The 13,586-nt window shown below is 41.3% G+C and overlaps 1 long non-coding RNA gene across 4 annotated transcripts in view; it reads left to right on the top strand.

The window, feature by feature from the left end:
- The window catches only part of LOC125449418 (uncharacterized), a 36,107-nt gene that overhangs the window by 14,026 nt on the left and 8,495 nt on the right, over positions 1-13,586 (top strand). Inside the window, exons 3-4 of one of the 4 annotated variants that reach the window (XR_009443115.1) lie at positions 8,208-8,366; positions 13,425-13,585. This is a non-coding gene — a long non-coding RNA (uncharacterized LOC125449418). The other 3 variants (XR_009443116.1, XR_007246907.2, XR_009443117.1) reach the window with 3 other exon arrangements.

Raw genomic sequence — 13,586 nt, 5'->3', positions numbered from 1 at the left:
TGAACAGGTAGTTTTCACAGATGCATCCAGCAAAATCCCAGCAGCAACAATAAACCAGGAAATTGTGGAGAGGGAAGAGCTGAAAAAAATTACAATCACCAGAGAAATGTACTGTAGGTGCTGTACGCTGAGACATCATCTCATCCCTAAAGTGTAGAAACACTGTTTTTGTGTTTCTAGTGTTTCCACATGTCAAGATTTTATGATGTCTCTGCATGAAGCTCCTACAATATATTTCTGTGCTATTTGTAATTTTCTTCACCTCCCTGTCCACAATTTCCTAATTTATTGCAGCTTCTGGGATTTTATTTGCTGCATCTATGAAAAATACCTGTTCAATTCACCTGCAATCTATTTATTTTCCATTGATTCCCATGATTCACTTTCTATAGGACAGATACTCCCATTATTAACTGTCTTTTTTAAACTATCTAGAGAACTGCTAAATACTTTATATTTTTGTCTTTCTTTCTCTCCTACTCTCATTTTCTCTCCTTATTAATGTTGCAGTCATTCTTTGCCATTTTGTACATTCAATCCTGTCTTCTACCCTGCCATTCATTCTTCAGCAATTATGTGCTCCTTCTTTATGTTGAATATCATCTTTAACATTTTTTTTGGCTATGACATGGAAGTGCCACTGTTGGACTGGAGTAGATAAAGTCAGAAGTCACACGACACCAGGTTGTAGTCCAGCAGGTTTATTTGAAATTACAAGGTTTCAGAACATTTTTTGTATAGTTAACCACAGATAGTATGTCCTCTCCTCTATCTTTTCCTAGCTTTTTGTCCTCCTTCAATGTCATTGATCCTTCAGTATTCAGCTCCTGATCTATATCATTCTACATTCTGCATACCTCCATAATGATGATTAGATCATACTTATTTGCTTGGAAATTTTATTTTTCATTGGAATATATCTGTTCTGCATTCTGAAGTATCCCCTTAAGTATTTGCCATTGTCTCTGAGACGACCTATCTAGTGAGTTTTGAGAAGATTTGTAGCTCAGGTTGAGGTTCTGGATGTGAGTTTGCTCGCTGAGCTGGAAGGTTAGTTTTCAGACGTTTTGTCACCATTCTAGGTAACATCATCAGTGAGCCTCTGACAAAGCGCTGGTGTTATGTCCCGCTTTCTATTTATCTGGTTAGGTTTCCTTGGGTTGGTGGTGTCATTTCCTGCGTTGGTGATGTCATTTCCTGTTCTTTTTCTCAGGGGATGGTAGATTGGCTCCAAATCAATGTGTTTGTTGATGGAGTTCCGGTTGGAATGCTATGCTTCTAGGAATTCTCGTGCGTGTCTCTGTTTGGCTTGTCCTAGGATGGATGTGTTGTCCCAATCGAAGTGGTGTCCTTCCTCATCTGTATGTAAGGATACGAGTGATAGTCGGCATGACCCACTATCACTCGTATCCTTACATACAGATGAGGAAGGACACCACTTTGATTGGGACAACACATCCATCCTAGGACAAGCCAAACAGAGTCACGCACGAGAATTCCTAGAAGCATAGCATTCCAACCGGAACTCCATCAACAATCACATTGATTTGGAGCCAATCTACCATCCCCTGAGAAAAAGAACAGGAAATGACACCACCAACCCAAGGAAACCTAACCAGATAAATAGAAAGCGGGACATAACACCAGCGCTTCGTCGGAGGCTCACTGATGATGTTACCTAGAATGGTGACGAAACGTCTGAAAACTAACCTTCCAGCTCAGAGAGCAAACTCACATCCAGAACGACCTATCTCTAAGCTAATTTGCTACATCACCTTTGCTGATTACATGTCCACAAGTCTGCACTTATTTAAGTTTAAAATTCAAGCCTCATATACACTTCTCCCCCTGTAAATGATTGTAAAATTCCATTGTATTACGATCACCTTGGACTACTTTCTCAGTGAGATTGTTAATTAACCCACTGTTATTGCATGACACTGTATCCAATACAGCTGGTTGTCAGGTTGGCTCCAGAATGTACTGTTCGAAAAGACTATCTTAAAAACCTCATCAAGGCCCAATTTTGGATGACACAATGTCTCAGTGATTAGAACTGCTGGCTCACAGCACCAGGGTCTCGCATTTGTTTCCAGCCTCCGGCGACAGTCTATGTTGAGTTTGCACATTTTCCTCATATCTGCATGGATTTCCTCCTGGTGTTGCGGTTTCCTCCCACAGTCCAAAGATGTGCAGGTTAGATAGATTGGCCATGCTAAATTTGCCTGTAGTGTTCAGGGGTGTGTGGGTTACTGGGGGATAGGTCTGGGTGGAATGCTTCAAGGGGCAGTGTGGACTTGTTGGGCCGAAGGGCCTGTTTCGACACTGTAGTGAATCTAATCTACTCTAACCTAATCTAATCTAAACTAAATTGCCCATATTGTCAGCTGATGTGCAGACTAGGTGGTTCAGCAATGGGAAACACAGGGTTACGTCGGGCAGGATGCTATTCAGAGGGTCACTGTGTTCTCAACAGACCAAATGGCCTGCTTCCATTCTGTGGGGATTCTAAGGCTCTGTATGCCTATCTATTTTGAGTCAGTTTGCACATTAAATCCCTCATTTCCCCCATTGCTCGTGCCCCACAAATCTAACCCACTTTTCCCACCTTTTGACTCTTACATTCGTTTCTCTCATCTGATGTAAGTGTTGAGGGGGTGTGGGCAGTGGGGGCAGGGTATATTAGGCCAGCACGAAAGCACACAATTCCCTGCTTCTGGTCACAGCGTGTAAGGAAAGCATTTGATCCAGTGTCTCTGCCAGCTATCTGCAAGAGCACCATGTTTCGGCTGAATCTCTCATCTTTTCTCTTCAGATAATTGTCCAATTCTAAAGGGGTTGGTTGAATCTGACAGTGCATTCCAGATTCCACTTGCAGTGGGAAAAAGTGTTTTACCCCATTGAGTCCCATGTTAGCATTGCTATTTTTGTGAGTTTCATTAAACTGCTTCTTGATTTGGCCAACACACTGAACACTCATTATCTCCTCTGTTCCAACATCTCATGATTCTGAACACCTAAATCAAATCACATCTTAACTTCATCGAAGAAAATTACTGCAGATGCTGGAATCTGAATTGAAATCATAAAATGGTGGCGATCACAGCGGGTCACGAAGGCAGAAAGCAAGTTAACGATTCACATCTAGATGACACTTGACTCTGTGTGATCTCCAGTATTTTTTGTTTTCAGCTCATCTTAACTTTTTCCATCTCCAAGGAGAATAGCCTCGTACCACCAGTAAAAACAAAATATTGCAGATATTGTAATGCCCAAACAAAGAACATGGGTCTGAACTCAAGCCTCAAAATAATAACTATGTTGTCTCACCAGATGCTGCTAGATATATCTCTACGATTCTACAGCATGGAAACAGACCCTTCAGTCCAACTTGTCCATGCCAACCAGATAACCTATATAAAGACGAGTCCCATTTGCCAGCACTTGGCCCATATCCCTGTAAACACTTCCTATTCATGTACCCATCCAGATGTCTTATAGATGTCATAATTGTACCAGTCTCCTCCACTTTCTTTGGCAGCTCATTCCATACATGCACCACCCTGTGCATGAAAATGTTGCCTCTTAGGTCTCTTTTAAATCTTTCCCTTGTCACTTAAACCTTACCTCTCTAGTTATAGTCTCGCTCACCCCAGGGAAAACCACTTGCCTATTTACCTTTCTTTGTCTGCCCTCATGACTAGCTAGATGAATAAAAAACTGGCTAGACAACAGGAGACAGAGAGTAGTAGTGGGAGGGGTTTTCTCAAATTGGAGACCTGTGACCAGTGGTGTTCCACAGGGATCTGTGCTGGGACCACTGTTGTTTGTGATATACGTAAATGATTTGGAGGAAGGTGCAGGTGGTCTGATCAGCAAGTTTGCAGATGACATGAAGATTGGTGGAGGAGCAGATAATGAAGGGGACTGTCAGAGATTACAGCAGAATATAGATAGATTGGAGAGGTGGGCAGGTAAATGGCAGATGGAGTTCAATCCCGGCAAATGCGAGGTAATGCATTTTGGAAGATCTAATTCACAAGCAAACCATACAGTAAATGGAAAAGTCCTAGGGAAAATTGATGTTCAGAGAGATCTGGGTGTTCGGGTCCATTGTTCCCTGAAGGTGGCAATGCAGGTCAGTAAAGTGGCCAAGAAGGCATACAGCATGCTTTCCTTCATCGGACGGGGTATTAAGTACAAGAGTTGGCAGGTCATGTTGCAGATGTATAAGACTTTGGTTTGGCCACATTTAGAGTACTGCGTACAGTTCTGGTTGCCACATTACCAAAAGGATGTGGATGCTTTGGAGAGGGTGCCGACGATGTTCACCAGGATGTTGCCTGGTATGGAGGGTGCTAGCTATGAAGAAAGGTTGAGTAGGTTAGGATTATTTGCGTAAGAAAGACGGAGATTGAGGGGGGACCTGATTGAGGTCTACAAAATCATGAGGGGTATAGGCAAGGTGGATAGCAAGAAGCTTTTTCCCCCAGAGTTGAGGACTCAGTTACTAGGGGTCATGAGTTCAAAGTGAGAGGAGGAAAGATTAAGTGAGTTAAGCGTGGAAAGTTATTTATGCAGAGGGTGGTGTGTGCCTGGAATGCGTTGCCAGCGGAGGTGGTAGACACAGACACAATAGTGTCTTTTAAGATGTATCTGGACAGGTACATGGATGGGCAGGGAGCAAAGGGATACAGGCGCTTAGAAAATAGATGACAGGTTTCGACAAAGGATCTCGATCGGTGCAGGCTTGGAGGGCCGATTGGTCTGTTCCTATGCTGTAATTTTCTTTGTTTTTTGTTCTTTGACTTTATAAATCTCTGTAACGTCACCCCTCAGCCACCTCTTCAGGGAAAATAGCCCCAACCTTTTCACTCTACCCCTTATAATTCAAATCTGCTGTGTTTCTGCAGCATTTCTGAGTTTGTTTCGAATCTCCAATCTGTCCACATAATTGATGCAACTCATTCCTGGACCAATTCTTGGGAGTCCTTTCTGGATCCTCTCTAATACTTTTGCTTCAACTTAAAATGTCATGCTCAAGCCTTGGTAAAATGTTCTCGTTGAGATCAAACTCATCCTAATGCAGCCCTTGAATTGTTTGTGCATTTGCTCCACCCCAACAGAGTTTCACATGTTTACGGCACAAAGATAAAGCTCTGAACAAAAACAAAGAACTACAGATGCTGTAAATCTGAAATAAGAACAGAAATAGCTGGTGACAATCAGCAGGTCTGGCATCATTTGTGGCGGGAGAGTAGAGTCAGCATTTCCACCTGACGTTTGTTACAAAAAGCTCCAGTTTTCTTCTGGAGTTTGACACAGAATCATGTTTCCAATTCAGCCAATGAAGAAAAGTGATTGGTTCACTCTGGAAGACCAACTTCTCCTGATGGGTCCTCCAGACCTGCCCTCTCCTCCAGTCATGGGCCTGAGAGCAGAACATGCGTGGTCCGTGGGCAACAGCTACATGTCAGTGTGCGGTTGAAGTGCAGATGTCAGGTCTGCAAAGAAGCTCATTCTTTACATTTCCATGGAAAGGCAGTGGCAGAGTCAGTGCCCGGGGTCAGTGGCAGTGGATGGGCCGGAAAACATCATAACACCCAGAGTAAGGCTCGAAACCAAATGGGTAGGTGTTTATTAGATTGGATTAGATTCCCTCCCATGTGGAAATAGGCCCTTCGGCCCAACAAGTCCACGCCGCCCTTTGAAGCATCCCACCCAGACCCATCCCCCTATAACCCACACACCCCTGAACACTATGGGCAATTTAGCATGGCCAATCCACCTAGCCTGCACATCTTTGGACTGTGGGAGGAAACCCACGCAGACACGGGGAGAATGTGCAAACTCCACACAGACAGTTGCCCAAGGCTGGAATTGAACCTGGGTCCCTGGCGCTGTGAGGCTGCAGTGCTAACCACTGAGCCACCGTGCCACCCCTTTATCTCATGTTTAGACCAATTCCATGATGTGTTCACAGCCCGTCCATTGACTTACCCAATGTAAACGACCACCACCTCATCAGGGGAACTGTGGGGAGAGTGCGTGTGCGGCTGCCAACTAATTCTGACATGTGTGGTTGTGGGCATGTACGGTAATTATGCGGGAGTGAATGCTGAGATTGGGATTGAGAGGTGATCTTGATAATATATAGGATCCTGAGGAATCTGAAATCTGTTGAAATGATGTTTTTCCTTGTGGGAGAGAACTCAGCTAGAAAATACAGTCTAAAAATGAAGGATCTACAATTCAGGATGCAGATCATAGATTTGCTGTGGTGCAGAAGGAGCCAATTCAACCCATCATGCCTGCCATAGCTCTTTTATCTACTGCCGATCTTCTGCTTTTTCCCCATATCTCTGCCTGTCATTTCCATCTGCTTAATCATACAACATTCTCTTGAATGCCTCAATTGAAATTGCATCCACCTTATTTCCAGACAGTGTATCCTTGCAGTAACTACTCACTGTGTTAAAAAAAACTTTTCCTCGTCACTTTAATCAATGTTTTCTCATTCTTTAATCTTCCATGACAGGGAACAGCCCGCATGATTTTGAAAACCAGTATTAAATCTCCTGTCAGCCTTCTCTCCAAGGAGAACAACAATCTTCAATCTATCCTCCTAACTGAAGTTTCTCATTTCTCAAACCATTCTGTGAAATTGCTTCTGCAACCAACATCTTGCCTATAATGTACCACCCACAACTGTACTTAATGGTCCAACTGAGATCTGACAAGTCTCTAATACAGGTTCAAATCACCACCTTGCTGTATGGCTCATAATAAAGGTGAAAACACTAAGTGCTTTTTGAACTGCTATTTTGACCTGTCTTGCCACCTTCTGCTCTTGTGAATTGTACTCCCTACATTATATTGTCTTCCACCAAGTGCATCGCCTCACACTTCTCTGCGTTGAACCTCATCTGTCTGTCAACTGTCCATCCACTCCAAATCGTCAGTGTCCCTTCGGAGTTCAACACTCGTCTTCACAGCTTAAAATTCTTCAACATTTAATGTTATCTACAAACTTTGAGAATGTCCATGCACATCATGATCTAGATTATTAATATATATCAGGAAAAACAAGATTCCCAATACCAATCCCTGGGGAACTCCACTACAAATCTTGCTCCAGCTTTAAAAATATCCATTGATCATTATTCTGTTTCCTCTGAGATGGGAATTTTTTTGCTCAAAGAATGAGCCCATGGAATGCAATCTAGCAGAGAGTAATAATGGCAGTCATTAAAAATATTCAGTGCAGAGGTAGTTAAATTGTTGATCAGCAAGGTCGTCAAAAAATATTAGGAGCAAACCAGAAGCTGAGACCACAATCAGATCAGCCATGACTTTATCAATGGCAGAGGAGGTTTGAGGGGCCAAGTGGCCTATACTTGCTGCATAACTGTATTTTCTGGTGTATCAATGCAAGTGAGTAGCATAATAAAAATAGGGTCAGTGAAGTGGGAGGTGAGTCTCAAGATTGAGAAAACAGTTGAATATCATTGTGGGAGACTGGACTGAAACACAAAACAGATGTGAATTCAGAGAATGTCTGAACTGAGCTGCCTCTGCTGATCTATCAGAAAATGTACGATTTCCATTAAAATACTTGAGCTTTGTTGTAAACTCTCTAATTTCAGAATGAACACATGATGCCACTAATTCCTGCAGTAGAATCTCCATCACCTCAACAGAAATTGCTGGAGAAACTTATCAGGTCTAGCATCGACTGTGGAGAGGAAGAAAAATAAATGTTTCTCTCCACGGATATTGCCAGATTTGCTGAGTTTCTCCAACATATTCCGTTTTAGTTTCAGACTTCCAGCATCTGCAGTTTTTTGCTTTAATTAAATGAAATCTCAACATTTCTTTGGATTATCTATTATCCTTTCTCATAGATGCACCGTAAGGTACCCTTCATTTTTATCCAGTTGCTCCATCCTTATTTTCTTTTCAGCCTCATTGTAACCTGTAATATTTAACATCCAGTTATGACCAGCTTCTGGCCAGACTCTATGATGTCACTGTATTAATCATCTACACTGTATTACACTTCAACTTCATTCCATTTGTGTATTTGACTCTGTCAGTCCATACATCTGTTTCTGTGGCATGAGACCTTACCTTGTTCTTGTATTCTGATGCTGCTTGTTTTCACACTGTTTCAATTTGCATTCTTCTTATGTGTCACTATCTTCTAGATCATGTATCTTCACTTTGGGTGTGATGATGTACTGATTGTGTTAGAAGGACCTAGCTGGACTTTTCCCTATGCCGATAAATCACCACATTCCTTTTGGTTCCTAGAAGAGTTGTTGGGGAAGACAAAGAAACAAACATCATTAGTAATTTTAAATCAGGTAAGGTGAAACATTTCCATAATATCCATTCATCCTTTAGTAATTGTCAATGTGAGATCGTATACGTAACTTCTGGTTTTGCTGCTTGTCTAATCTTAAACACTTGATGCTCATCTAAATAAGTGCAAATTTGCAAGATTGCTATTTCAGAATTCTTTCGTGGTCATCATTTCCCTTACATTCTCAAAATGTTTCTCTAGCTTGACTGATCTAAACCACTGATCCTGCAATGTTTCTTTCTCCCTTGCAAATTCTACAAATGTCTGTTTCTTGTCAACATAAATTTCAATTAAGGTTGAGTCTCCTGGCACCTGCTCATGCAGGTGTGAAAACTCCTGCCAACAAAGAAACACAACACTGCCCAAATAAGCACAAGGAATACAAGACTGAGATGGAAGGACTTTAAAGGCAGGTGTACTGCAACATGCATGTTTTGTCAATGTGTACTGAGATAGGTTTGGAGGTAACAGCAAAGATTTTATTCAGTTCATAAGCTTTAGATACAAGCTCGTAAACATTAAATATAACCACTTTGGCAGCTTCATACACTGCATATTGTTCTCTGACAAGCTGGCATTCACAGTCATAGCTGTAGCTGTCAAAATATTTGTAACATCTGGTCCTGTCTCTTTTGGCCATTTTGCCTGTAAACTACCTTCTCAAATGAGGGAAAATGTGTTTCGGCTCCATCCTTGTTAAATTTAGACATGAAGCATAGATTCTTGGAAAAATCAATTCTTTCAATAGAATCATACTCATTCTTCAGGCAATTGTCTGTTGCCACGTTCTCTATTCTAAGATTTTCCCAGGCTAACTCATGTTTTCCAATTTCCTTGTATCTTTAGAGTTTGTTTTTTTAAAATCCATCTCCGTTTGTATTTCTCTCTGCTTTTCTGTCTCCATCATTCCTGATTTTTCCATTATCTTCTCATTCCATTTCTCTCCATTTTACATTTTGTTCAATTTCAAGATTTTTTTTCAAATTCCTCTTTCTCACTCATCTTGTTTTTCAATTACAGCTGTACATCATCTAATTTCAACTGTGACATCCTGCTTCTAGGTTTCCTTTCTTTCAAATCTCAAAGCTGAAGAACAGTTTGAAGCATCTCGTCCTCGCAAGATCCTATTCTCATTTCTACCTTCAATTTATCTGCAAACTCTCTGTTTAGCTTCCAAAGATTTTAGATTAATTAACTGTTAGAACATAGAACAGTACAGGCCCTTCGGCCCACGATGTTGTGCCGAACTTTTACCCTAAGCCTAAGGTCTATCTAACCTCTAGCCCTACCTAATACTATCTTCCCTAGATCTATCTAATAGCCGCTTAAAAGCCCCTAATGAGGCCGACTCCACTAGCCTCTCCGGCAATGCATTCCACGCCCCTACCACTCTCTGAATAAAGAACCTACCTCTGACGTCTCCCCTGTATCTACCTCCACTCACTTTAAAACTATATCCCCTCGTAATAGCTACCTCCACCCTAGGAAAACGTCTCTGGCTGACCACTCTAACTATACCTCTGATCATTTTGTACACCTCCATCAAGTCACATCTCATCCTTCGTTGTTCTAAAGAAAAAAGCCCTAGTTCTCTCAACCTTTCCTCATAAGACCTTCCCTTCATTCCAGCCAACATCCTGGTGAATCTCCTCTGCACCTTTTCCAACACTTCCACATCTTTCCTGTAATGAAGTGACCAGAACTGGACACAATACTCCAGATGTGGCCAAACCAGGTTTTTGTATAGCTAGAGCATAACTTCATGGCTCTTGAACGCAATCCCTCTATTAATGAAATCTAACGCACCATACGCCTTCTTAACAACTCTATCCACCTGGGTGGCAGCTTTCAGGGAACTGTGGACATGAACCCCAAGGTCCCTCTGCTCCTCCACACTGCCAAGAATCTTTCTGTTAACCCTGTATTCTGCTTTCAAATTTGTCTTTCCAAAATGAATCAGCTCACACTTTTCAGGGTTAAACTCCATCTGCCACTTCTCAGCCTAGCTCTGCAACCTCTCAATGTCCCTTTGTAACCTAGAACAGCCCTCCGCATTATCTACAACTCGACCCATCTTTGTATCATCCGCAAACTTACTCATCCACCCTTCTATTCCTACATCCAAATCATTTACAAAAATCTCAAATAGAAGAGGACTCAGAACAGATCCTTGTGGTACGCCACTCGTAACTAAGCACCATGTTAAATATTTTCCGTCCACTACCAACCTTTGTCTTCTCAGGGTAAGCCAATTCTGAATCCAATCTGCCACATTTCCCCCTATCCCATGCCTCCTTACTTTCTGCATGATATTAGCTTCCACCTCTAGCAAATTCTTCACAACATCCAAAGCCAGTTTTTTAAGTTTAGCGCAATAATCATGGCCACAAGACATGCTTCATGCCCTAGAACTATTCCATTCCTGTTACCTAAACAAGAAAGACACCGACCCCTTTTTAATCCAATGAAATCAAAAGTCTTGTCAAGAGCCACCAGTGGCCCTCCATCTGTTACAATCCCAGCTGATTATTATTTCCAGACAATTCAAGCAGCAGTCCTGCTTGATAGGTCACATTTTGATTCTAACAATGCCTCTCATTGAAAGGTAAGTACCCCCTGTATATAGTACTGCAGATTTTGCATGAATAATAAAACAGAAGTTCACTCGCAAAAGGGATGAAGATTAAATTGATTGAACCAAATCGTTTACTTATTATACAAATTCCAAGTTTTATTTTAGAATGCACACAGTAAATGTCTGACCCCACTAATCCCAATAACTCATTTATAAATTGAAAAGAAATGAAACAACTTCAGTGTGATACCCAAAACAAGACTCATTGAAACAAAATTAGAAGCAAGAATAGGCCATTCAGCGCTTAGAGCCTGATCTGCCATTCAGTATGATCATGAGTGATCCTTATCTCAATATCATATTCCCACTTTCTCACTGTCTTCCTTGATGCCTTCAAAATCTATAAAAATTCTCTTTGTCGAATGTATTCACAAACTTCTGTGGGAGAGAATTCCACAGGTCAACTACCTCTCATTAAATAAATGTTTTCTCATTTCAGTCCTGAGCGCCTACTCTGTATTCTAAGATTTATGCAGTACTCATACCAGAGTTTCTGTGTCTCATGTCTCGGTAGGTTTGAGATACCCATGTCTTCAACTTTGGACTGGAACTACAGAACTTCTCCCTGGAGCTATTATTATATATCTGGCTTTAAATATACTCAGCTTTAAATACAGCTTCAGAGTTTGATCTGGTGTAGGACAAGCTTTAACTGTTGATTCTAATGTTACCTAAATCACTTATCACCTCTGTTTAGAGTACTGTTATGCACAGCCATCCTATTCCGACAACCCTTCAAGACTGCTCAAAACTCAAAGTAACGCTGAAACCTAGAATTTCCCTCTCTGAGTTATGGGCATTCCTTTTAAGTGTTTAAAAGAAAATTCTGGAAATCTCTATATAATCTTGAACCCTATTATTTTCCTTGATGGATTGCAAACCAATCTCAAATAAACAAAAAAATCCAGTAGTGATGTTCACAAACCCATTGACTCTAGAGCCAGGGCTCAAAAACTAGTTAAAAAGAAATCACCATGGCAATAAAAATAGTTACAAGTTATTTGAAAAAGCATCAGTTGCTAAGCAGGAAAATCAAACCCAGACTTGCAATGAATTATTAAATATATATGTATATGCACAAAGGGTTAATTTTAGAAAGGGGGTCACAAGAGGTTGGGATACACTATTAGCATGAATTGAAGACTGACTAACTGGCAAAAAGCAAGGTCTGGACAAATGGGTCTTTCATTGTTTGTTGAAATGTACTGGTGAGATGCCACAGGGTTTGGTCATCTGACCCTAACCATTTACTATTTATATAAAAGTTGAAAGAATTGCTGATGCTGGAAATCAGAAACAGAAACCGAAATTGCTGGGTAGGCTCAGCAGGTCAGGCAACATCTGTGGAGAGAAATCACAGTTAATGTTTTAGGTCCAGTGACTATTCCTCAAACTTTTTCATCTTCATTCAAAGACTGATGGTAATCAAGTCCTGATGAATTGAGTAACTCTACCGGATCTTCATCTTGATGTTCACTTTGAGTTAACTAGTTTTTTTTTAGTCTTCTGCTTCCAAATTTTTCTCAGTTTCCTGAAGCATCAAGGACACAAACATACTAGGTGCTTTAAAAAAATCTGATTGATTTGATGTATAACTATATTAATAAACTGCACTCCAAATACTTAGATCAGCAGAAGGAAACATCAACTCCCAAATGAACACTTCAGTCCTGGATGAGATTAACAGCAACAGATGACCTACAACTACTTGTGAACTCACTAATATCTCACTACGTTAGAAAACTGTGAGTCCTTTCCCACATTCAGAGCAGGAAAACAACTGGTCCCTGTTGTGAACTTGCTGGTATCTCTGAAAGTTAGACAAATGGGCAAAACTTTTCCCATGCTTGGAGCAAGTGAATGGCCTGTCCCCAGTACGAATGTGTTTGTGTTTTGCACTTCCTGTCTGCTTTTAAAGCTGTTTTGACATTCAGAACATTTAAAAGGTCTCTGTTTGGCATGAGCAAGTTGATTTGCATTGAGGAGGGATGACCGAATGAATCTCATCCCACACACAGCAGATAAACGGTCTCTCCCCAATGTGTGTTTGCCCATGTGTCCAAAGGTCAGATGAATTTGTAAATCCTTTCTCTCATACACAGCAGATGAAGGACCTGTCCCCTTTGTGAATTTGATGTATGCATAGGTGGGATGACAGATTGTATCCCTTTCCATACTCAGCAGTTAAATGGCTTCTGTCCAGCATGAATCCGCATGTGCGTACAAAGTTTGCATAACTCTATAAAAACCTACCCATGCTTGAAGCAGGAGAATGGCCTCTCGCCATTTCTCCATCTCTCGTGTCTGTGGTGATTTGTTTCCAGTTGATGTGGATAATTGAAGCCCTCCTCTCAGTTGCTGTATTGCCATGGTTTCTCCATGGTATTGGTGCCTTTTCATTCTTACTGAGATCTCTGTTCACAGGGCATGTCTCTCCTCACTGTGAATAGTATGCTATTGTTTGGAGGCTGTGTGACTGGTTAAAGCTCTTTTCACAGTCCCTGCTCTGGAACAATACGTGGGGTGTGTTTTGGTGGTTTTCGAAACCCAGTAATGATTGAGACTTAATCTGGCACATACAGAAGG

Source organism: Stegostoma tigrinum, chromosome 42, assembly GCF_030684315.1.
Source record: "Stegostoma tigrinum isolate sSteTig4 chromosome 42, sSteTig4.hap1, whole genome shotgun sequence".
NCBI classification, from domain to species: Eukaryota; Metazoa; Chordata; class Chondrichthyes; order Orectolobiformes; family Stegostomatidae; genus Stegostoma; species Stegostoma tigrinum.
This window is presented reverse-complemented; position numbering and strand designations above follow the sequence as displayed.